At 40.0% G+C, this 24,509-nt stretch overlaps 1 protein-coding gene across 3 annotated transcripts in view; it reads right to left on the bottom strand.

Annotated features, from left to right (window-relative positions):
* LYPD6B (LY6/PLAUR domain containing 6B) overlaps nt 1-24,509 on the bottom strand; it is a 114,734-nt gene that overhangs the window by 55,945 nt on the left and 34,280 nt on the right. The window contains exon 1 of one of the 3 annotated variants that reach the window (XM_037912499.2): nt 13,207-13,409. The exons of 1 other annotated variant lie outside the window; for it this stretch is intronic. The gene's annotated coding sequence lies outside the window, so the exon portion shown is untranslated. Of the gene's footprint in view, nt 1-4,591; nt 4,695-13,206; nt 13,410-24,509 lie in introns of those variants that run through there. One more of the 3 variants, XM_043525083.1, reaches the window with a different exon arrangement.

The raw sequence follows: 24,509 nt of genomic DNA, 5'->3' as shown, positions 1-24,509 counted from the left end.
GAATACAGTGTCCTACATTTTGCCTGGAAGTGCAGAAGTGGTTGAATCTAGAGCTGGGGAGTAAATGGTTTTCCCATGCACTGAGAATTCAATTTTTTCCCCATCCTGAATCAGTACAAAAAGTTGAAATCTGAAATTTTCATGAACCATGCCCCCAAAAAATCAGATTGGGCAAATCAAAATGTTTCATTTTGATATTTTCCATTTAAATTTTTACCAGGATTTATTGTTGAAAAAAAATTTGAAATTGTGAAAAAAGTTGTCATTTTCAAAACTTTTTTCAAAAATTGTTTAAAATGGGAAATTCATCAAAACTGACCCTTTTCCAATGTTGTCTGCAGTGCTGTTTTAGCTTTGTTGATCCCAGGATATGAGACACACAAAGTGGGTGAGGTAATATATTTTATTGGACCAACTTCTAATGGTGAAAGAGACAAGCTTTCAAGTTCCAAAGTTCTTCAGCTCTTGGAAGAAGCAGCTCTGAAGAACTAATCTATGTAGCTAGAAAGCTTGTCTCTTTCACTAACAGAAGTTGGTTCAATAAAAGATATTACCTCACCCACTTTGTCTCTCCTTTTTCCCCAATAAAAAGTTTTGGTTTCAACAAATCAGAACATTTCTTTGAAAAACGCCTGAGCGGCTCTGGTTGAATCCAGTGATGCATAAAGTGATTAATTTATAAATGGGTTGGAGAGTGCTTTGGAACCCTCAAAGATGAAAGGCACTATATGCCAAATGAAGGAGGCCTGGTCTACACTCAAAATTTATGTAAATATAGCTATGTTGGTTACAGGTATGATTTTTTGTTTGTTTTCTTTTCTTTTACCAACATAGATGAAATGATAAAGGCCTGGTGTAGATACAATTATACCAGCAAAAAAGTGTTTTGTCAGAATAGTGTATTTGCTTGGTATAAGCTACATCAGCAAACCCTTCATAACGTAGACAAGGCTTTAAACACAGACAGAACTTCAATAGAAAAGTTTATCCGGAACATTTACTGAAGGCAATGAGACTTTTGCTTCAGTAAAACTGGTAAAGACTTAAGGATTCGGGCCTTTAAGATATACATTTTGAGGAACAGATATAATTTGTGACAAGTCATGTGACACTCTACATATCCCCATGATTTTGAATAGACTAAGGACCTGGGTCTTGGAAACTATTTCTGCCTCTTCATCCTCCTTTCAACACGTATAGCTACAGAAGCACACTACTTACTTCACTCCACACTTGCATTAATTTGACAGGGGATGGCAAGGAATGTCTCAATAGGAACACAGAGTGCCACCCACAAAGGATCTACGAGTCGGCAAATGGAACTATTCATTATTTACAGCTAATTAAAAAATCTAGAGTAAAAAGTTGTGTATTTATATTTTATACATTTCACTTTCTTGTGTTTTATCTTGGTAAGAAGTTATAAATACAGCAGATACTTCATGCAATCCTGCCACAGAACCAGAAGCGATCCGATGAAGTGAGCTGTAGCTCACGAAAGCTTATGCTCAAATAAATTTGTTAGTCTCTAAGGTACCACAAGTCCTCCTTTTCTTTTTGCGAATACAGACTAACATGGCTGCTACTCTGAAAGAAAACATACAATCACTCTCTTTCACCTTAAAGATGGCTGCACATTATGGTGGACCAACAACTCCAGTAAGGTAAGGGTACTACTCCCATTAGCTGTGCTGACTTTGCTGTGAGTAAAGTGATCACTCCATTTTCCAGTATACTGCACACTTTCAAGCACAACAGACAAAATACATCTTTCATGTTAGATCTTTAAAATATTGTACAGATCATGGCTATATTCCTCTCATTTCATGTCACTGAAATACTGTGCTGCATAGCTAATTCTAATTTGATTCCTCTAAAATCAAATCCAATGGTGTTGAAGTTCTACTGAACATTTATTATACTAAATGTAACATATAAGTTGGCTTTTTATTGCACTCTCTTTATATTTCTATTTACTACAGGACTGAAACACATCCCATATATCCTTCACAATGAAAACTGCCCAAAGCTTATTGTTAGACATAGAGTGCAAGAAGTTATATGGTTTATCAATCTCAGTTTATTTAGGTTTGGCAGACAATACAAAACTAACAGTGTCTCTAATTGCTTATGTTTCACAATATCCCTATTTACAGAAGTAGGACTGTTGGCAGAGTTGTCCACTTAAAGTACAGTACTTTGTTTCTAAAAATGCTGAACAGGAGTTTCAAGGGTTTAGCTATCTTGATAAATGTCACAGCTGCTAGGACACTAATACACAATGCTATATGTGTTGTGCAACTGTACCATAGTTTTCTATTATGTTACTGACAGTCCCGTCTCTTTTCTTCTCCAAACAACAGACTCCAGCACAAATATTCTTTCATATGTCATAGGGCATTTTTTTTAAATTGCACTCAAGGATTTTTTAAAACCTGTATTTTAATATATATTCATTGGACCTTGTTTTTAAGATCTAGCAAAAAAAAGAAAAAAAACAGAATCAAAAGAGGCAAAAAGCTTAAAATTCCCGAGTTTTAATCCCAGCTCTCACACCCCTTCCCTCTGTTACCTTGGACAAGTCATTTAACTGCTCTGCCTCAGTTTGCCCTTACATAAAATGGGAAAATACACATCTCTGGGAAACTGCACACACATTCTGGGAGCACCAGGACCTAGGTGGTGTCCCCTGCATCCACCAATGTGGGCTTGGGAGAAAGCTGCAAAGAGGAGCTATCCTGAGACTCCATCCTGTTAAGGGCTGAAGCAGAACCTTTGGTCCTTTTGAGACCTTTTTCTGGACTTTTTCTGCCCTGTGCTGATTGGCTGTTTTCTTTAACCATCCCACTCCTCCTCCTTCAGTCACTTCACCTCAGTGTCACTCTCTTACCCTATTCACCCCTTTCCCTGCAATCTCCCCTCTCCCTTCCCTGCAGCTTATCCCCTCCTAAATAAACCCACCAAAGAAAAAGAAAAAGTCATGGAACTCAGAATCCAAGTACAGGAAAAATCAAAAAAATCAAAGAAGCTTCTGAGGTTTCTTACTATCCTCCATGACCACCTGATCCTGCTCTTGATGTTGGCTCTTGAGTAACAGGTTTCTATTGCTTATGTGCTTTGGCAATAAATCATTTCACTCACAGCAGGTATGTACTTGCCTATGCTCAGACACCTGTATGATATAAACACCACAGACAGATGGGGCCTGATCCTGCTCCAATAAAAATCAACAGAAAACCTCCCATTGAAGTTAATGGGAGATGGATCAGGCCCAAAGTGCTGAGTTTCCTCAGACAGAGTTGAGTTCCTCTCTAAGGGCCCAGTACTGAAGACCTGATGCACAAAAGCGATTCTACTGACTCCCAAGCCAAAGTGAAAACTACATGAATAAAAGCTACAAGATTAGGCCTTATTCTGTTCTTACTGTGGAACCCAGAGTCATTCCTAGGGTTCCCAGATGTCCAGTTTTCAACCAGAACGCCCGGTTGAAAACAGACCCTGGTAGCTCCGGTTGGCATTGCCAACTGGGCCATTAAAAGTCCGGTTGGCAATGCAGCAGGGGCCCGGAGCTAAGGCAGGCTTCCTGTCTGCCTTGACTTCATGTGGCTCCCAGAAGTGGCCGCCAGATCCTTGCAGCCCATAGGCGCAGGGAGGCTCTACATGCTGCCCCCACCCGAGTGCTGGGTCCGCAGCTCCCATTGGCCAGGAACTGCAATCAATGGCAGCTGCAGGGGCAGTGCCTGCAGGTGTGAGGACAGCATGCAGCACTGCAGAGCCTCTCTGGCTGCTCACGCATCTAGGGGCCGCAGGGACCTGGCAGCCGATTCCTGGGAGCCACGGTAAGCGCTGCCAGGACCCCGCACCCCCTCCCGCACCCCAACCCCCTGCCCCAGCCCAGAATCCCCTCCTGCACCCAAACTTGCTTCCAAAGCCCACACCCCACACGCCCCTCCAACCCCCTGCCCCAGCCATAAACCCCCTCCTGCACCCCAAACCCCTCATCCATGGCCCCATGCCAGAGCCCACACCCCCAGCTGTAACCTGTACTCCCCCCAACACCCTACAACCCTGCCCCAGCCCAGAGCCCCCTCCTGCACCCCAAAACCCTAGGCCCTGAGCCCCCTCCTGCACCCCAAACCCCTCATCCCTGGTCCCAAGCCCTCTCCTACACCCCAAACCCCTCATCCCCAGCCCCACCCCAGAGCCCACACCCCCAGCCAGAGCCCTCGTGACCCCCTTCACCCTAACCCCCTGCCCCAGCCTGGTGAAAGTGAGTGAGGGTGGGGGAGAGCAAGCGACGGAGGGAGGGGGGATGAAGTGAGTGTGGGCAGGGCCTCAGAAGAGGCGGGGCATGGACCTGGCCTCTGGGAAGGGATGGGCAGGGGTGTTTGGTTTTGTGCTATTAGAAAGTTAGCAACCCTAGACTCATTCCCAAGTCAGAATGATTAACTTGTAGGCCAGCAGATAACGATTTTCAATGTTGTTTATATGTCTAGTTCCATCCTTGTAATGACCACTACACCAGGGAGCTGCGAACCTCTGAATGAGGCCCAGAATTTTGACTCTTTGCAGCCTTTTCTCACTCAGTTACCGCCAAAACTGAAAATGAGTCTTCACTAAATCTCAGAAGTTAGTCTAGTTGTGTTTCATCTCTCTCTCTCACTGCCTCTGAAGGGTTGTTGTCTACAAATCCCTTAAAAAGAAAATCAAATATCCATAATTAAGTCATAGATCAAAGTAATTAAGCCTGAACTGTTTATCTGTCCAAGTTATTTTTAATGGACCCATCCCCCGAATATCTCAACATGAGCATTGAGGCTCCTGCTCTATCATTGTACCCTGGTAAATGTTTACACTTAAACTAAAATCATTTTCCCCTTCACAAAAACTCTTATAATTTCTACTTATCCAGTTTAAGACAAAACAGCTACTTGCTAAATACATGTTAGAACACCTGTCACCACTTACCCTGAAGTTCTCTTCAACCAACACTTACAGCATTTGCATAAAATTTCTAGGTACTCCTGTAACATTATTACAAGAAGAGGTAGAAATGGGGTCACCTTAATGAGATGTCAGATTACATCTCCTGGTCTCCCTCTGAAAACGTGTACAGCTGAGCAGCATAAAGTCACTGTTTCTTATTTTTCTCTCTAACAGCAACACTCTTTGTGCACACCTGACACAAAATGAAATGCCTTCATTCTCGTGCTAATAGCCCTAACAGAAACAGCAAGGATATCAGTGCTTGCATTCCATGAGAAAATCTGGGCTTTGTTAACCCACAGTGGCAATCATCCAGATACAAGGAAAATGCATTTCTATTTATATACCATTCTTTACTGCTCAGAAGACATAAACAGGTTCCATTATATGGACACTGAGAAATTACATTTTGAACACGGCCCAATCAAAATAATTAGAGCTTTTTAAAAAAATGGGACAGGAGGAGAGAATCTGGGGGAGGGGGAGAGGGAAAGGATCAGAAGCCATTTTTGTTGTTCAGATTTCAAGAAAGAATTCATTTTCCTTTATTCCAAACTTTTAGTGAATTTTTAATAGAAACTTTCCATTTTCATTCTCCCTACCTCTTTGCATTTTTTTCTCATTTGCCCCTCTTTTGCCATTGAAATGGGGAGAGAAGAAAGAGGAAAGAAATGGGGGGGAGAAGAAAGTAATAAAACAAAAAGTAAGAATTAATATTTCCAGTTTAATTGAAAAAAAAATGTTTTATGGAAATTTTTGATTTTGAAAAAAGGCCATTTCTCAGACAAAAAAAAAAGGCTTTTTCGTCTGAAAATTTTTGGACCAGCTCTATAAATAATGCTAGATCAAAAGACAGAAATGTCCAAAGTTCAGCAGGGGCTTGGTTGGTAGTTGTTGGGGGGGGGGCGGTTGGGGGGGTGCATTTTTTAGCATGGCTGAAATCCTGAGTATTGAAATCAATGGCAAAACTCCCATTGACTTCAAAGGGCCAGGACTTAACCCTATATTTTCAAAAAGGATTTTCATTGAATGGTTTCCATGAACCCAAAAAGAAAACTGCAGAATACAGTTATATTTATATGAGAACTTTGTTTTAATGAACATCCAGAAGTTAAGACTGAAAATGTCATTCCAGCCTAATCCCCTTTTCTCAATTTTTTTTTAATTGTAAGATGAAGTTTCTTATGTTCCATATCATCTGAGAAGTGGATTTGTTTCACATCTTTATGGAAAGAAAATCAGGAAAGCCATATTGAAATAATGGGCTGTGGAAAGCATATAAAAGGCCCAATAGTGGAGAGGGTAAGGGTGGCTGCCAAGTCTCGAGGAAAGAAAGCTTTCAGATTAGATGGGTAGCAAGGCTCACCCATGAATTGATGAAATTATGAACAAAGTTAACTGCTCAAGTAACTTGAAGGACTTGAAAAATCCGGGAGCTCCAGAACATATTTAAACAGGCCTAATGTCTCTCAGCAAGGAGAAATGTAAAAAACAGTGGGAACGTAACAGATTGTCAAGGCTTCTAGATACTAGAGACCATCCTTCTAGCTAAAGAGGACTGGATCAAATTCCCTCTGGAGTAATTCAGGACCTCTCTTTAATCTAGGGTCCAAATGGAGGAGAAAGCAATGGAACTCTGCTTATGCCCCATTTTAAACTGAATAACGATAAAGTCATTAGAAACAACCCCCACCCTGAAAACTGTGTTATAGGACGTTCTTATTAGTGTTTAATCATAAATGGCTAATAAATAAAGGAAGAGGAGGAAAAACAAACTGCAGTATGAAAAACCAAAGCTAGCAGTAACTATGAAAGCAAAGCCACAGGGGGCAAATCAGCTAGCACCTGCATAAAAGAGAAGATTATTTGTAGTAGGATGTGATGATGCTCATACAAGGCTGGATGAACCTAACCTGAACCTTCCTAAATCTGATTACCCAACTGTTGTAATTAACCTTTTCACTGCTAGACCCCTTGCCACACATGTTGTGCTGCTATCATCAACTTCATTGGTATCTAAGGGTTGGTAAGATATACTTAATACATTCAGCAGGTGTATTTGACTTAGATGTGCCTAGATTGTTTCTTAGCAGTTAAAATTATAACATTTGTACACTCACAGTAGTAATCTATACTGCTAATCCACATGATGGGCACAGAGGGTAAAAACAATGGAGATAGCCTCTTACACAAGGTATTTAGGAAAACTTACACTAGCAAGCTACTTGGCTGCCAGTTTCCCTTCAGTTTAATACATAACTTGACTGCAAATATGCAGTATCTGTGCAAGTCTGGCCCCTGATCCCATCAATCTCCCCTCCCAATCCTAGTGCTTAGTTATAGCATTGCTTAAAAGAAGGGATAAGAAACAAGAGATGGCAACAGCTAACAAGTCTACAGCAAAGCCTATTGTTTAAAAGTGATATAGTTTAATTTTCTTTGCTCAGTGCCCATTAATTTCCCTGAATGGGAGCTGCAGTGCAAACACTTTGATAAATAGGGAGAAAGCTGGTGGGGTTTCACCATACCCCCATTGTGTCCTTTGTGGAAAAGCCATTTTTAACATCTTACAGCAAAACACACCAGTGAGTCCCAAAAGTTAGCCTGAAACCTCTCAAAGGACACAAGTGCAATCACTTGAAACTGACAAGGGTTTTTCTGGTTTGGGGTTTTTTAAGCCAGTTTTTGATAGAGCTTCCTTTACATCCTATCATTTAAAAAACAAACAAACAAACAAACAAAATTTCAAAAAGTTATATGGTTTTCCCTATTCCCCTGTTGAAGTGTTTAAGGGGCTTTTCAACAATGAAGAAAATGATTGACTATAAACCTGGTGCTGTCAAATTAAAGTAAACAAACTGAAAAACCGATTTTTCTTTACTAATTTCTATATGGTCCAGCCATCTTGGAAATTATGAGTAAACTACAGGAAGCACATGTTTTCAGGGAGAAGTGTGATCTTCAAGTTGATGGTGCCTCTTTAAAGTAACAATGTAATAAAAAAAAAATCACCATTGTCACATAGCTCCATTACCAAAGATTAATTCAGTAGGTCCTACATTAACGTGCAGGCCCGAAAAGGAGAACTAAACTTGTATGCAGGATACAGAATCAGAGAGAAAAGCACAAGAGTTTCCTTGGTCACACACATAGCAGTTTGAGTTATTACTTGCAGCACAAATCCCCACCAGCATACACCTGTGTGCCCACAGCTACACAGGAAGTTGCAGAACCAGAATTAGATTCCACATCTCCTTATTACAACTCCTATGCTTTAACCACTATATCTATGGATATTGGCAAATAGGACCATCACATTTTGATCTGTATTTGTACAGTGCCTAGTACAATGAGATGCTTTTCCATGACTGGGGCTCCTAGGTAATACCAATTTTTTAAAAAAAATCAGTTTATATAGTTCCCAACTATGCACACAAACATTTTGATTATGTCAAGTCCTGATGCATTACCTGGTGATTTATTGCTTTAAAGGAAAGACATCATCACTGGAAAATAAAATCTGAATACCATATAGGTGGAAACACACCACAAACTAGACAAAAGAGCTTGACAGGTCCATTCCTGAGAAAATCCACTGTCAATGCACTAACACTGCAAGTAGCCCCAGCCCATTTAACAAGTATCACAAATGCACCTTAACAACTATTCTTTTGTTCCGGATCAAAACCATGTGGAGAGAGCTGGAAACAGAATAAGCTTTTAGCCTTCAGAGTGATTACTATTAAATGAAGATCAATAATTACGATCAGTTCTTCAACAGTACTGGAGCTTACCCTAAAAGAAAGAGCTTCAATACACACAGCATCTGATAAGTTCTTGGCAGATTTTAATTATAAACAATGGGAGTCTGTCTTGAAATCCACAAGGTATCCGTGTCCTGCTAAACTCCTAACTGCCAAGGAGCCATGAAGCAGTGCATTTACAATTTTCTCAACAAGCTAAAGAAAGCAGGGGGACTAATTTAATGGGGGGGTAAGGCCAAGTACAATTAGTGTATATTCTACACCTGTAGGTCACATGCCTTGCTTTTAAGCAGTCTCAAATATACCTACCCTCTCCTCCTACCCAACCCCCATAATCTGTTTCCAAGTTACAGAACATCCCTTTCAGTTGGAACACAGCATCTTACTAGCCCTTGATTTAAAAACTAAACCACCCCCTTCCTTGCACATTTTCAAATAATTTTAGGAAATAAGAAACAAGTAATTAGAATTCAAGAAAGGGAGATTTTGTTCAAGGACGCACTAATTTTATGCCAAGCTTAAACAGGATCTCTAATGTCCACATAGGGCAGACAGAACATCGGCTTGTAAGGTGTGATACAAAAACCATTCACATTGTAAAATACCTGGGCTCTCAATTTCTGTACCCTGTTAAGAGGAAGGACTGGCTCTGGACATACAGCACCAGCACCAGCACAGCTTTGTAGTAACTCGTAACCTTTCAGTGAGTTGTGCTAAGAAATTTAAGAATGTTTTTGCAGTTCAAGTAACCCTAAGGGAAACATTTCTGCATTTTGACCTTCAGCAACAGCCTTCAGTTTTGAGAGAAGGGAATAATAATTCAAATCCTATGGTAATCTTGGATCAGAGTATCGGGCAAAAGTAATAAAAAATTATACAGGAGTGAAAGACGCATGAACATCTACAAAATATTTACAAATTAATATAGATACAAAATCAACTTCCAGAACAAGAAAGTCCGAATAGTGGACACAGGAAGAATTCAGTGAGCCAGTTAACTTTGAAGGCTAAATACTGTAAGTAGGTTTCGGGATAAATCTGTCTTTTCACTCAGCAAACAATCCTACTATTCATAGCCCAGAACATCTATTAGGGATTCAACTGTGCATTTCAATAAAAGATGAATTATTCATTAAATAAAAGATGCATTTCACAAGGTGAAAGTGATCATTTACAAACATGGAGTGGGCTTTATGGCAGGTGGCTGGCATTAGAGCTGTTTTCACACAACAGATCTTCTGCAGCACTCATGCATGACCTTGGGATGAAGAACAAAATACAGAAATGAAGAGCTAATTTACTGTTCTCAAGGTAAATTTCATTTCACAGCACAGACAGGAACTACTTACTATGCAGCCTATATCTTTTATAATTACATATTATACGTGTGCATCACCAGCCCTGCATACAGCTTCCCAGCAATATCTTCTCCCCTCCCCTATTTCTTCTATTACCCTTTTGTAACTGGAAAGCCCCCCTCCTTTTTTTCCCTTTCTGGGGCCAGCCACCACACTTTCTCCCTGACTTTCATTTTAGCTCCTCCTGTGTCTTCCAAGCCATCTCCAAGCATGGATTTTCCTTAGTCTTGCTTCCTCAAACAAATGTTGGGTATTTGGTAGCCCCACATGATGAGGGAAGAGAGATGGTCAGAGGGCTCAGTTCTCCTGGTCTAATGGCAAGCTGCAGAGAGCATTAGTTTGATCAGCATTCAGTTCCCTGAAATCAGGGAAAGGAAGCTAAGCATTGATCAGTATTGTCATGTGACACTGGCAAAGCAGTACAGAGGGAGTCACTTCTAACGCTGAACAATGTTAGAATAAGGAAACAGCATTAGCCCAAGAAGCTACTCTTCCCCTCTCTTCTTCATTGTCCAGCTACTACCGAAAACTTTCCCTAGCTTCCCTCCTACCTGACTTCCTGATGTAGAGATTTAAAGAAACAGTGAATGTGTTCTCGCAAGCTCTAGCAACAGTTTACACCATTAGGAGTACTTGTGGCACCTCGTTCTTTTTGCTGATACAGACTAACACAGCTACCACTCTGAAACAGTTCACACCATTAGTTACATGTATCATTAGTAGCTAGCCACAGTTCTACCAATACAGTTTGGGGGCACTGCAAGAATTAGCGGAGAGCAGTGTGACTAGAATGTAGCCTTCCTTCAACTTTGAGCATTACAAGTTAATAGCGCTATTAGCAGCAGACGCTACAACTCTTCCTACTCTCCCATGTTAGTAGCAATCTCCCACTTGACACACAGAATCACAGCACAATGAGTCCCAGCAGGGAAAAAAAACATGGCAAAAAATGCAGTAAATGAGACAATGGATTTTTTTAAAATGACAAATGTGCATTATCTGCATAGTCCCATTTTAAGCAAGTCCCTTAAATAAGTAGTCATTTATCTCATATGAAGTCACACTAGAGTTGCCTGCCAAGCTACAAGTAGAATTAGATCCCCTAAGTTCCAGTGTTGTGCAAAACTACAAGCTCATCCCTTCCTCTGAGTCCCCATGACCTGTTCATCCTTGGCAAACCTTTCTGTGAAACTGACTAGACTTTTTGTAATAAAATGAGTTTGATTGCAAATGGACTGCACAGCTCCAGGTATTACTCTCTAGTAAATAAGTAATTTAATATGTTTTAAACTAGCCCCCGACCGGGAGGATTTACTGGCCTTTCAAAAAATCAGTTTTTCAACATATTTTTAAAAACAGATACATCATAAAAATATTACAGTCACACCTTTTACTTCCCCAAATCCACAATAATGGAAATTTTAGGCTTGGGGCATTGAGGAAGAGTGGATTTGCAAATAATATAGCAAACACACAAAATACTTGCAAAGTTGTCCCTGTATGAGGCCTGTAAAGGTCATGGAGAACTTGGTAACAAGAGGCATCTCTCATCAACACAACAGTTTAGCAGCCAGCAGCATACGGACTGTGCAGAACATTATTCAGTTACAGAAATCAAGCTACAAAGGGCAGCAACAAAAAGGTATTGAGATTTCTTCCAGGAAGAAAATGGATGTTAGGAACATGCAGTGAAAACTGAACACAGAAAACACCATGGATTCTTTTCCAAAGGATACAAATAGTCCTGAATAAATGTTTACACAGGAAATAAGAACTCAAACTCATCCCCATAAACAGTCTGTGCATACATGACACATTACTGCTATCACTGGTGCCTTATAAATATAGGCTAGTGGTGCACCTAGTCCGGTCTCTTGTCTCCAGCAGTAGCTAATCCCAAATGCTTCAGAGGAAGGTGCAAGAAACACCGCAGTGGAATACCTTGCCCATAAAGGGAGTTTCTTGACCTAGCCCATATCAGTTAGTGATTTGATTATAGATTCATAGGTTCCAAGGCCAGAAGGGACTGGAGGCATAAAGGCTTACATCCTTGATAACTTTGTCCTCTAAGAAATAATTGTGGATTCATTGTAAGTGTGGATCATCTCATTATTTACATAAGGTCTTATGATATGTGGTGGCAAGGAGTTTTGCAGACTAATTATATATGGTGCAAAAAATTCCTTTTATCATCTTTAAATATATTGTCTTTCAGTTTTATTCTATCTCTTATTTTTTATAATATGAGAAAAGGTAAACAGGAGAACCTGATTTACCTCTTCTCTACCATTCCATATTTTGTATTCTCATCTCTCCTCTCAACTAAACTATCTTGGTCTTCTCAATTTCTCCTCATACAGAAGTCTCTCCGTGGCTCTAATCAATTTTGTCACCCATCTCTGGACATTTTCAATATCCTCCATATCTAATTTTGAGAAGGGGTCAGGTCTCTGAACATAATATTCCAGGTAAGAGTGAACCATCCATTTATATTAAAGGACTATAATATTTTCAGTGGAGGGGATCTAAAAAAAAGAGGTGTATGGGGAGAGTGAAAATGTTCACAGCATTTGATTTCCATTAAAACTTTGTTTTTGTCAACATTTTTCTGACCAGCTCTAATATTCAGTATGATTTTCTATCCCATTCTTGAGACATTCAAACCACTCTGATTTTTGAACAATACTGTGCACTGAGCTAGACACAATGCTGTGGGTTTTTTCTAAGAGAAGTTACAGTTAATTTGCTAAAAGTTAGGCTATTTGGTGTGCTAGACAAGTATGAAACCAGCCTTCTATTTTAAATTGTCCTTGGGCTAATTGAAGTGTTGTATTTCAAAGGGATGAGGAGCATATAATAAAAAAATCGAATCTCCTGAGAGGCAGTTCTTCAAGTCAGAAAACAATATCTTCATGGGTAGAGTACCAATGGCTTTTCTATAGAATGTATTTACCAAAGTTAAATCAAGATCCAGCAACATACAGTAGTGCTCAGCCTTTTCAAAACAGTTTGCACATCTGATGCTTTGTTGACTCCATTACAGAAACTTAAACAGAAAGCTTTAATGCTTTCATCAAAAATCTCCTAAGATGACCTACCTCATTCAGCAATTTGTCTTCCTTAGATTTTATCTTTTGAGCATTGCATGCCTCCTTGAGAAAACTGTGATAATAGATTAATGGTTATGACACTAAAATTCTTCAAACTTTTGTTTTTAATGAAATGAAGGTGGTTGTTGCTAGTTTCTGTGGGCTGGGAGCCAAATCGTGTAATAGAAGTCTATGCTTCGCACATCCTTCTCAAGTTCAAAGTTAATGTGTAAAGTCCTGAAACAAAAAACATATGTCATGATTAAAAGAACATTCCAAAAGAAAGACTTTTTCCCTCAAGGGCTTGAAGCAAATGGTGTCAGCGAAATACTTCCCTCATGTCAGAGATATAACATGACGCTCCCGCACGCAGTTAATTCTTATTCATCAAATTAAATTCAGGCATTCATAAAGTACTTCAATCATAGAGACTTCATAAGGTAAAAAACAATAAATTGCTCCAGAGCATAATTCTTGCAACAGATTTATTCATATTACATCACAAGATCAAATCTGCACAGACACACCCCTGGAACCCCGACCTGGGATATTCTATCTACTACCCAAGATCCATAAACCTGGAAATCCTGGGCGCCCCATCATCTCAGCCATTGGCACCCTGACAGCAGGATTGTCTGGCTATGTAGACTCCCTCCTCAGGCCCTATGCTACCAGCACTCCCAGCTACCTTCGAGACACCACTGACTTCCTGAGGAAACTACAATCCATCGGTGATCTTCCTGATAACACCATCCTGGCCACTATGGATGTAGAAGCCCTCTACACCAACATTCCACACAAAGATGGACTACAAGCCGTCAAGAACACTATCCCCGATAATGTCACGGCTAACCTGGTTGCTGAACTTTGTGACTTTGTCCTTACCCATAACTATTTTACATTTGGGGACAATGTATACCTTCAGATCAGCGGCACTGCTATGGGTACCTGCAGTATGCCAACATTTTTATGGCTGACTTAGAACAACGCTTCCTCAGCTCTTGTCCCCTAACGCCCCTACTCTACTTGCGCTATATTGATGACATCTTCATCATCTGGACCCATGGAAAAGAAGCCCTGGAGGAATTCCACCATGATTTCAACAATTTCCATCCCACCATCAACCTCAGTCTGGTCCAGTCCACACAAGAGATCCACTTCCTGGACACTACAGTGCTAATAAACGATGGTCACATAAACACCACCCTATACCGGAAACCTACTGACCGCTATTCCTACCTACATGCCTCCAGCTTTCACCCTGACCACACCACACGATCCATTGTCAACAGCCAAGCTCTGCGATACAACCGCATTTGCTCCAACCCCTCAGACAGAGACAAACACCTACAAGATCTCTATCAAGCATTCTTACAACTACAATACCCACCTGCGGAACTGATAGATTGATAGAGCCAGAAGAGTTCCCAGAAGTCACCTACTACAGGACAGGCCTAGCAAAGAAAATAACAGAACGCCACTAGCCGTCACTTTCAGCCCCCAACTAAAACCCCTCCAACACATTATTAAGGATCTACAACCTATCCTGAAGGATGACTCAACACTCTCACAAATCTTGGGAGACAGGTCAGTCCTTGCCTACAGACAGCTCCCCAACCTGAAGCAAATACTCACCAGCAACCACATACCACACAACAGAACCACTAACCCAGGAACCTATCCTTGCAACAAAGCCCATTGCCAACTGTGCCCACATATCTATTCAGGGGACACCATCACAGGGCCTAATAACATCAGCCACACTATCAGAGGCTCGTTCACCTGCACATCTACCAATGTGATATATGCCATCATGTGCCAGCAATGCCCCTCTGCCATGTACATTGGGCAAACTGGACAGTCTCTACGTAAAAGAATAAATGGACACAAATCAGATGTCAAGAATTATAACATTCATAAACCAGTCGGAGAACACTTCAATCTCTCTGGTCACGCGATTACAGACATGTAAGTTGCGATATTACAACAAAAAAACTTCAAAACCAGACTCCAGAGAGAGACTGTTGAATTGGAATTCATTTGCAAATTGGATACAATTAACTTAGGCTTGAATAGAGACTGGGAGTGGCTAAGTCATTATGCAAGGTAACCTATTTCCCCTTGTTTTTTCCTACCCCCCGCCCCCAGACGTTCTTGTTAAACCCTGGATTTGTGCTGGAAATGGCCCACCTTGATTATCATACACATTGTAAGGAGAGTGATCACTTTAGATAAGCTATTACCAACAGGAGAGTGAGTTTGTCTGTGTGTTGGTGGGGGGGGGTGAGAAAACCTGGATTTGTGCTGGAAATGGCCCAACTTGATTATCATACATTGTAAGGAGAGTGATCACTTTAGATAAGCTATTACCAGCAGGAGAGAAAACCTTTTGTAGTGGTAAACACCCATTTTTTCATGCTATGTGTGTATAAAAAGATCTTCTGTACTTTCCACAGTATGCATCCGATGAAGTGAGCTGTAGCTCATGAAAGCTTATGCTCAAATAAATTGGTTAGTCTCTAAGGTGCCACAAGTACTCCTTTTCTTATCACAAGAGTTGTGCAACTTCCTTGAAATGTATCATAATATTTTAAAAGATACAGGCAGCCCCAATACTTTGGGGTTGGTTTTTTTCAAAGGTAGGACACACCGTGCTGATGCATGGTTAGAGCAGGGGCCTGGGAACTGAATTCCTGGACTCTATTCCCAGCTCTACCACTGACATTCTGTGTGACCTTGGACAAATCACTTCACCAGGTCTGTGGCTCTGTCTCTACTCTTCTGCAAAAAGTTTTCCTACCCCAGAGGGTTGGTGTGGATAGTATGTCAACTCAGTAAATTCAGATACAACAAAAGTAACTTCACATAATGTTTAAACTTCCAAGTCTGTTCTGTTGTATCTCACCGTGTTTAACTGTTGAACTAGACATCACACAGATCTCAAGGTTGAAGTCTCCTTCAGGTTCAGCTATCAATTACTGTACAGAAGTGAAAACCCAGAGAACCTAGACTGACTTCAGTAGTGACCCCACCTACACACTGAAGTAAATAAGAGAAGAATCTGGCCCTCTGTATTTAAATTGCATAGATCCCAATTTAGCAAAACATTTAAGCATGTGATTATATCTCATTTACTGCAGTGGAACATAACCACATGCATACATGCTGTGCTGAATCAGGGCCATGAAGCTGTGCACCCTCTCCTCAGAGCCCAGACTAGATTTAGTTCAGCAATGCAGAACCCTACCTTACAGGTCCCAGGGACCTTGTGCCAGTTTCCCTCTGTGGCCACTGACACACTGAATCCAGTTCTTAGGGTATTGTAGGCTCCCAAAAGCCTGATACAAATTCTAGTGAAAGCTATAAGGACTATGATTCCTGCTGATTCAGGGTAATATTCTGTAGAATTTCTCATTGTACAGTACAGCACCATTAGAAGCATTATCCCAAAAAGTCAGAAAACTCTTCTGAAGCATTTGGCACTGTTGGAGACAGGTTATTGGAGAAGATAGACCTTGTCCATGCTAATATGGCAGCTGCTAATGTTCAGAAGATATCTATAAGTTAAGAGTGGAAATAAATAGAAGCCAGGACTAGTAGAAGGGTTTTGGATTTCTGGTCTACAGTGTACAACCACTCTCTCGGCTTGTGTCTGTCATTACAGATTAACCCTCTAAGCAGCCCTGTATGAACTTTTGTGTGGTGATAAAAGTGAGCTTTTAAAGTTTTCATCATTCCCAAAAGCTTCATTTGATGCCTGCTGACAGTCCCATGTTAGAATAAGGCTGACTTTTTAGGTCTTCTGCATTTACAAAGCAATTTCTTCTCTCAAGGATGTGGTGTGTGGGAAGGTGCAGGGGATACATCACTTTTATTCCTGGTACCTCATCATTCTGCTGTCTGTGACTATTTTTTTAAAAAGTTATACTGTTTATTTTGGGTTCCATTTTTCTTGCTTTTCAAGCACAAAATATAATGGTATGTATCATCATTGACCTCTCTTTCTGCAATGGTGTCTTGTACTCTTCCCTTGTCTTGATACCATCTTTTAAGGCTACCACAAGAATTTATTTTTCTAGAATAAGCCCAAGATATTAAAGTTGAAACAGACAAGGAAGAAAAATGCCAATTGTCTTATTAGTACCTTATTTTCACACTAAAAATAAGATTACAATGACACTGTCTGCCCCACGTCCAGAGTGAATGCACCCGGCATTATTCAGAAATCTCACAAACAACAGAAAAGTGCCAAATGTTCATTCAGACAGTAATATTGCACTCCAGTATATACTGAAGGGTAAAATATCTTTAATAGTTGTCTTTCAAACTTCATGTTTCTCCTGTAACATCCCTGAAAACCATACTTGGAAAAAAGATCAGTGGAGCTCACTTGTTGAAAATACTGTGTGTTTTTAAAGATAAATACAATTGCTTTCTAAAAAAAACCTAAATATTTCCCATAGCCCATTTTTTTAAAGGGTAGAAACCCTGTGAGAAACTCTGCATCCTTAACTCCAGTGGAAGTCAACTGAAATTGATTGTACTCCTATCTTAAGGTTTTATACTGCTCCCCATCACCATAGTCTCCCACATAAAATCAATAACAATAGCAAAGTTCCTAGGGGATCTTCATGGAGTCACTGACCCTCCTCCCTTTATAGGGTCAAAGCTTTGCTTGCAGGTAAGGGTTTTTGTTTTTTGTGAGGTAGTTGGCAGGGGGTTGGGAAGAAACGGAGTATTTTAATTGTGAGCATCACTTAACGGCAGAAATTTCTTCTCAAAGAGGAAGGCATTCCAATGTTTCCTAAAGATAGTCAGACTCTTGATTTGCTTGGTCTCCTGTGGAAGACTGTTCCATAGCTGGATGTCCTCAACAGAGGATGCTTTGACCCCAGCTCTCACATGCCATGTGCTGGGCTTTGAAATATGCATTGTCCTAAAGGAGCACAACCATCATGGTGGTCCATAAATCAAAAGTTAGTCTTAGGTGTAGTTGGGGCTTGATCCATTAACTGCTTTAAAAATTTGGACCAGGGTCTTAAACTGGCTTTGGGAGGAGGTCTGGGAGCCAGTGGAAAGACATGAGCACAAGCCTGATAGTGCTCACAGTGATCTGAGCCATAACTTCAGTTTTGCCTGGATTCAGCTTGAGACAGCTACTCCTCACCCAAGAGCCAGTATCTTGTAGGCATTCTGACATTTTAGCAGTAGCAGTGATTGCATCAGCTGAAAATGACATACAGAGTTGAGTGTCACTGACACAGTGCTGGCAGCCAAGTCCATAGCATCTCACTATCTCTCCCAATGGTTTCATGTAGATATTGAAGAGAAACAGTGATTATATGATCCCTCTGCGACCCTAGAAGGGGAGAACCAATTACCCACCCCCACTCAGGGAGTTCTTCTGGAGAAGAACAATTGGAGCCATTATAGTGTTTCATCATCTACTCCTGCTAGGTCACGTAGGCATCTGACAGTACTCGACTACAAATAGTGCTAAGGCTGCAAAGGAGTCCAGCCGTACTTGTCAGCCACCTGTCAGGAAACACTTAGCATCACACACACCTGGGACCTTGGACAGTTGTGCATGCATGCACATGGAAAGCATGGACTTTGGGACTTTTCTATTGCACACTCTTACATTTCTGAACAATTAGAGCTTCGTTAAACCAAAACCAAATTATTCTGTCCTAGCAAAGACACTACAGCTCAGTTAGATCTTAAAATTATTTCCAAGATCATACTCTGATGGGACAGCATCATTTTCTTTGCACAAAGTATCTTTGGAATTACACAACAGATGCTTTTACTGAAATACACACATTGCAAACAATTCAGGCTTCTGTAGCACTACATGAGACAATCTGGAACCAAAATCAATATAGAGAGTTATAAATACTATGGTTATGTCCAGCTATTGTCAGGCCAAGAGAGATGGCAACAGAAATGAATTGTGCCAGAAGTTTAATTTAATCCAAATTAAAGTTTGGATAGATTTCCTTAGGACCGTATATTGCCTGTACTCTATGAACATCACTCCCAATTAATGGAATTCCACTGCAGATTTAATCTAAAATGTGGGCCTCAGAAAAAAATGATGTGTATTACAAGACTAAACTTTGTTTTCTGAGGGGCATCTATGTTTATCATCAGCTGGAATCAGACCCAAAATGTTTTGGATGATATGTACATATATCTTCTTACGCACATATATACACAGAGAGAGAAACCAGCCAGAAGCATGCAAGTAATACTGTAAAGATCATGGAAGTAACAATAATTTGTAGTTTTGACATGGTAGTAATTATTCAAGACCCCCAAGTCATGCTCTGAAATGTGATCTTAAGCTTTACTTTTTCTTGAATTGTTACATGCTGGTGAGATCAAAATGTAGAAAAACCACATTAGTAGGTGTTGTGGCACATATTTCTGAGGTGAAGAAAAAGATTGATGTGCTTTTTATGAAGTGTTTAGCATACCATTATAACTGCAGCCTCCAGGAACTGCCCTTGCACGTCGGATACATTATTGGCCATTACACTGCAGGAAACACATATGCAGCCAAAGCCACTTCTGTTAAAACTTGGGTTAAAAATTCAGGAAGTTTTCTGAATCACTGATCATTGCAATGACAGGTCAATATGTCTAGCGGAGAAAGATATTTGGGTGATTTGTCAACATTCAGGATGTGAAAGTGCATCCATGCACAACCTGCTGCTAAGTCATTATTAACCCTTTCATGGCAGAGGCATCCAGGCTGGGAAAGAGTTACAAAGTTCTTTATTTGAACCATTCCTATTGCAAAGCTGATTGCATTAGCCTCAGATGTCAGGGGAGATTTAAATATATGTACATCACCATCAAAACTGCCACCAGTCCTGAAATTTGCAGAATAGCTAGGATGGAGGTACATAAAACCTCTGAATATTTTTTCTTCCATGGGACAAAAAGATGGCAAATTTATCTGTGTCCAGAGCAGAACTTTAATTAGTCCACAGCTATAGCAGATTGTCAAAAAAAAAACAAAAAAACATGTGGTACTCTCTGTGGCTGGAAAAATCCCTAAATGACCACAGTGGGTTTAATGTAATAAATTTCATCAAATCTAAACCAGATACTGTTAGAAGCCAACAATATTTTATTGCGATTAATGATTGAACTCCGTCCCAAAGTGGGTTTGGAAGAAGTTGTTTAACAACTGCATCCGTGGTACAGAAAAAACAAGCTTTACTGGTGAATGTTTGTTCAACTATACTAAGGAGGATTTTGCTAGATGAGAATGACCACTTGACAAGGATTATAACTATTACCTGAGCCTCTCAAGGGATTCCCATGTCTCTTAGCTCCCTCTTCAAAGGGCACTAACTATATTTAATTATATATATAGAACACATCTGTTTACATTGTGAGGATATTACACTTTTTTCCTGCAGTAGTAAAATGAGTAAAGTAAACATGAATCTTTCCCTGTAATTTTATTGCTCAGTTTATGTTTTTCCCTAACCCTTGGATAAGCTGCCCTTGCAGAAGGCAATCTTAGCTTCACACCTTTATTATCAGTACTGCTGATGTCTAATACATGCCAAAACTCCACTTGGAATTTTTCCTTGGCATGTCAATTCTGGTACAAAATATGGTATGTTAGGGCAGGAGTTCCCAGACTTTTTTCCCCGAGGCCTACCTGTGCAACTGCAATAGGCACTGCAGCCCACTATTAACACTTCTTGAGGAAAACTATTAATTTGAATTATTACCTACATATAAATGTCACTGTAAATAAACAATGCACGTTTCCTTTTCATTTTAATGTAAACAATTGTAATGATAGAAATTCCGAGCAATATGCATTCAAAGAAATGCTGCAAGATCTTTGAAACCAAACAGTTTTAGTAAAACTACACTTTAAAAAAATGTTGAGAGCAAAATGTGGTGTTCAAATAGGGAAAACACAATTTTGTATAAAACAGATTAATAAGCAACACAGCACGAACAAAATTGTTTTTAAAAAAACACTATTTGTTAATTTTAAAACAAAATATTTGTCCAACTATGAACACTGTATTCTGTTTTCAATTTTTATAGTGTAAAATCTAAATGTCTGTGCTGTTTAAGTAAAAGCCCAACCCTACTCTTTACAAATAAGAAAAAGTATCAAATTCCGTAAATAAAAACCAAATTACTTATAGACCTGGAGTCTTCTTAATGAGATGAATGTGCCTGCTTCTCCTTGCACAGTTTTTCCAGGTGGGGACATATGTTAGTGAGGCTCTACGTGATCTCATCTTCAATTTTCATCCCCGTTTACTCCAGCCCTTGAGTGCAGACCCATATGCTTTCCCTATGTAGGCTCTGTCAGGCAGGGCAAGTGGATGGGGCCATGTACCCTGGAGTTGCGCTGAAGGGCTAGGGTCAGGAAGGGAGTGGAAAGGAAAGATGCAGCTTTCTGGGGAAGGAGCAATGCCCCTACATGCCCCCCCCCCCCAAAAAAAAACCCCTCTCCCAGCTTAATTGGAGAATGCAGCTGTGTCAATGGACCACCAGGTACTGCGTCGCAGCCCACCTTCGGGCTGTGGCCCACAGTCTGGGAATCCCTGCATTAGAGAAATAAAATGCAATCCAAGTGAGACTCATCAACAGAGACCACAAAGAAAATTGTATTCTATGTGTGTCCAAACTTCACCCAAATGAAAGCCACAGTGACAGGTTTACAGGTGCTTCAAGCCTGCGATAGTGTTGTTTTATCTCATACAAAGAAATTAAATAAAACTTGCCAGGAGCCAAAGGGCTGTACTGTGGCCCCAATACTGCAAGATGATGAGCACTCTCTTCTCCAAGTGAAGTCAGTAGTTGTGGATGCTCAAACCCATTGCAGGATCAGTCCCTTAATGTCATTAAACAACCCAGATTCCAGCTGACACCTTTAAAACAGAAATGAGGGGATAACTGCCATTAGTCCCAATGCAAAGTGCTTGTTGACAGTGGAATCAGTGCACGTCACTGTATGAGAGAAAGTGGCAAAGTGGTGGCAAATAGGGGATGTGCAACTCCTGCACAGAGCCCAACCCAGGGAAAGAACCCTGTATGGAAGGTGCAGGGGAGGAGGGGCCAGGACACAGATGGGCAAGGGGAGTGATGAAGATGGAGGACCCATGACTGCACTGATAGTCTCATTCTCCCCACATGTGTGGTCTGGGTAAAGACTGAAGGAGGCTATTTCAGCCATTGAGCTGAAATAACCTCTACAGAACAGCTCGGCAGGCATGGCATAGTCTGAGGGAACGTAACCCATGCATCTGTCTACCTGATCAAACTATTTTGGCTGAGTGCTGGGTAGTACATTTGCCCTTATGGTTGAAAAATATATGTACTGCAATCTCCGTACCATAAATCGGATTAGTAGCAAACAAAGGACCCAACCAGCATAACTCAAAAGCTCTACATCAACCATCACTTAACTGATAAGTCAATAGCAAACATCTTCAACTGTAACTACTAACTACTGTGCAAAGGTTGAGGTCACTGTTGTACTTAAGTACTTTCCATAAACTTAATACATGATAGCAAAGAAACAAAAGGTCAGGTTTCATTATTCACAGCTGTAGCCAAGGCAACCCATCGGCTGTGGCCATTTTCAGTCATATTTGTTTTAAAGAATTTCTGCAAGGCTTCATGTCATATCTTGCATATGACCAGATATGTGATTTACCATATTAGAAAAATTATTAACACTCCACTTACAGCAGAAGCCTCTGAAACAGAGAAGTAGCAGGACAAACAGGCATATATTGTAGGATTACTACAGGCAAACCATTAAGTATCTCTTCCTATTATTGTTCAACCATAAAGATTGCAACCATTTAATATGCTGATTAAATTCACTGCAACAACAACAACAAAAAACCACTCTCAAAGCCAGGAACAGTCATTAAAAAAATAAACAAAACACAGAGAAATAAAATTTAATTGTGAATTTTATTATTGCTCCATTGCATTTTAACAGTCCCTGTAAAAAAAGGCCCATGACATCATCTAGAAGTGGTTAACCACAGACAAGGTTGCAAACATGGATTTTACTAGTTAAAAGAGCATTCTATCAGTTAGACCCGGTCTCTTTTCTTATTTCTACACTTAGAGTTCATTTCCTCAGATCTGGCAGTGAACTGTACAGATTAAAATGTATCTTTCAGTTACATAACCTCTTTAATGTGGGTTTACATCAGTTTTAACATGGAATTCATTCAGTATGGATCTAGCCAGGTTGATGACTACTTTCAAAATATCCCTCTGCAATTTAATCACTTAACTTCCATGCTGGCACCTACTTAAATATTCACACAGCCAAAAAATGTTTTTATATCTATGTAAAAGTAATTACGTCAAGGCCAATATATTACACAAGTCATCCTTTCCACTTACTACTCATGAAGTGTTGTGTCTTAAACAATAGTAATTGAGTCTGGAGGAAAGTTTTAAAAACAACTGGCGTTAAACCACACATTAAGAGACAAATGCCTCTGAGCTTCCACTGAATTCCATCATCTAAACTCTCAAGTAGGGCATCAATAGACTCAGAAGGAACACGCTAGAAGCATTCTCAGCATAAGAATTCTCATAACGGATCATACCCTGAAAAGGAAAATGTATCTGTTGGAGTACCATTAAAAGCAACTTTATCAAGGCCCTAAAATTGAGACACCCCACAAAATGCATTTCAGGAAAATTTCTAATGAAGTTTCTTGATAATGATTCCCGAACAAAACTGGACTTTGAATGAAAAACGCATGTTAAATGTCAACATTTTTTATCTTCATTACAGAATCATAGTGTGCTCTCCAAACTCCCCTCCCCAAATATATTACGAAGATAACATAAACTGACTTATAACATTGAAAAATAAAAATGAAGGATTGCTAAATGGTAAAATTAAAAGCTTTGTTATATTTTAATTATGTATATAGTGAATGAGTACAGATGAGGAGACACTTAGGCGAACACCTTGCTGGCAAGTGTATGTTTTTGCCAATTCTTTGATATACATTACTGAGCTGCTTAAAATGTGGTTATTGCTGACAGAACAAAGGTAACATATTGTGCTGGAAGTTTTGAGATAAAAATATTCAAACAACAAAAAACCCTTTTTCTGGGAAGACCCAGGGCAGAGACACAAAAACAATATGGCATTGAAACTGCAAAACCAGCAAAAACAAATGCAGAAGTTGGGTAATTGAAACTTGCAAATGCATAATGTACACGTTACCACAAACCCAAAAGGCTGGTGTGTTAAAAGCCAATTGGATAAAGGTTAAGTAATC

Source organism: Chelonia mydas, chromosome 11, assembly GCF_015237465.2.
Source record: "Chelonia mydas isolate rCheMyd1 chromosome 11, rCheMyd1.pri.v2, whole genome shotgun sequence".
Lineage (NCBI taxonomy): Eukaryota > Metazoa > Chordata > Testudines > Cheloniidae > Chelonia > Chelonia mydas.
The sequence above is the reverse complement of the archived record's forward strand: the minus strand, read 5'-3'. Positions and strand labels throughout refer to the sequence as shown.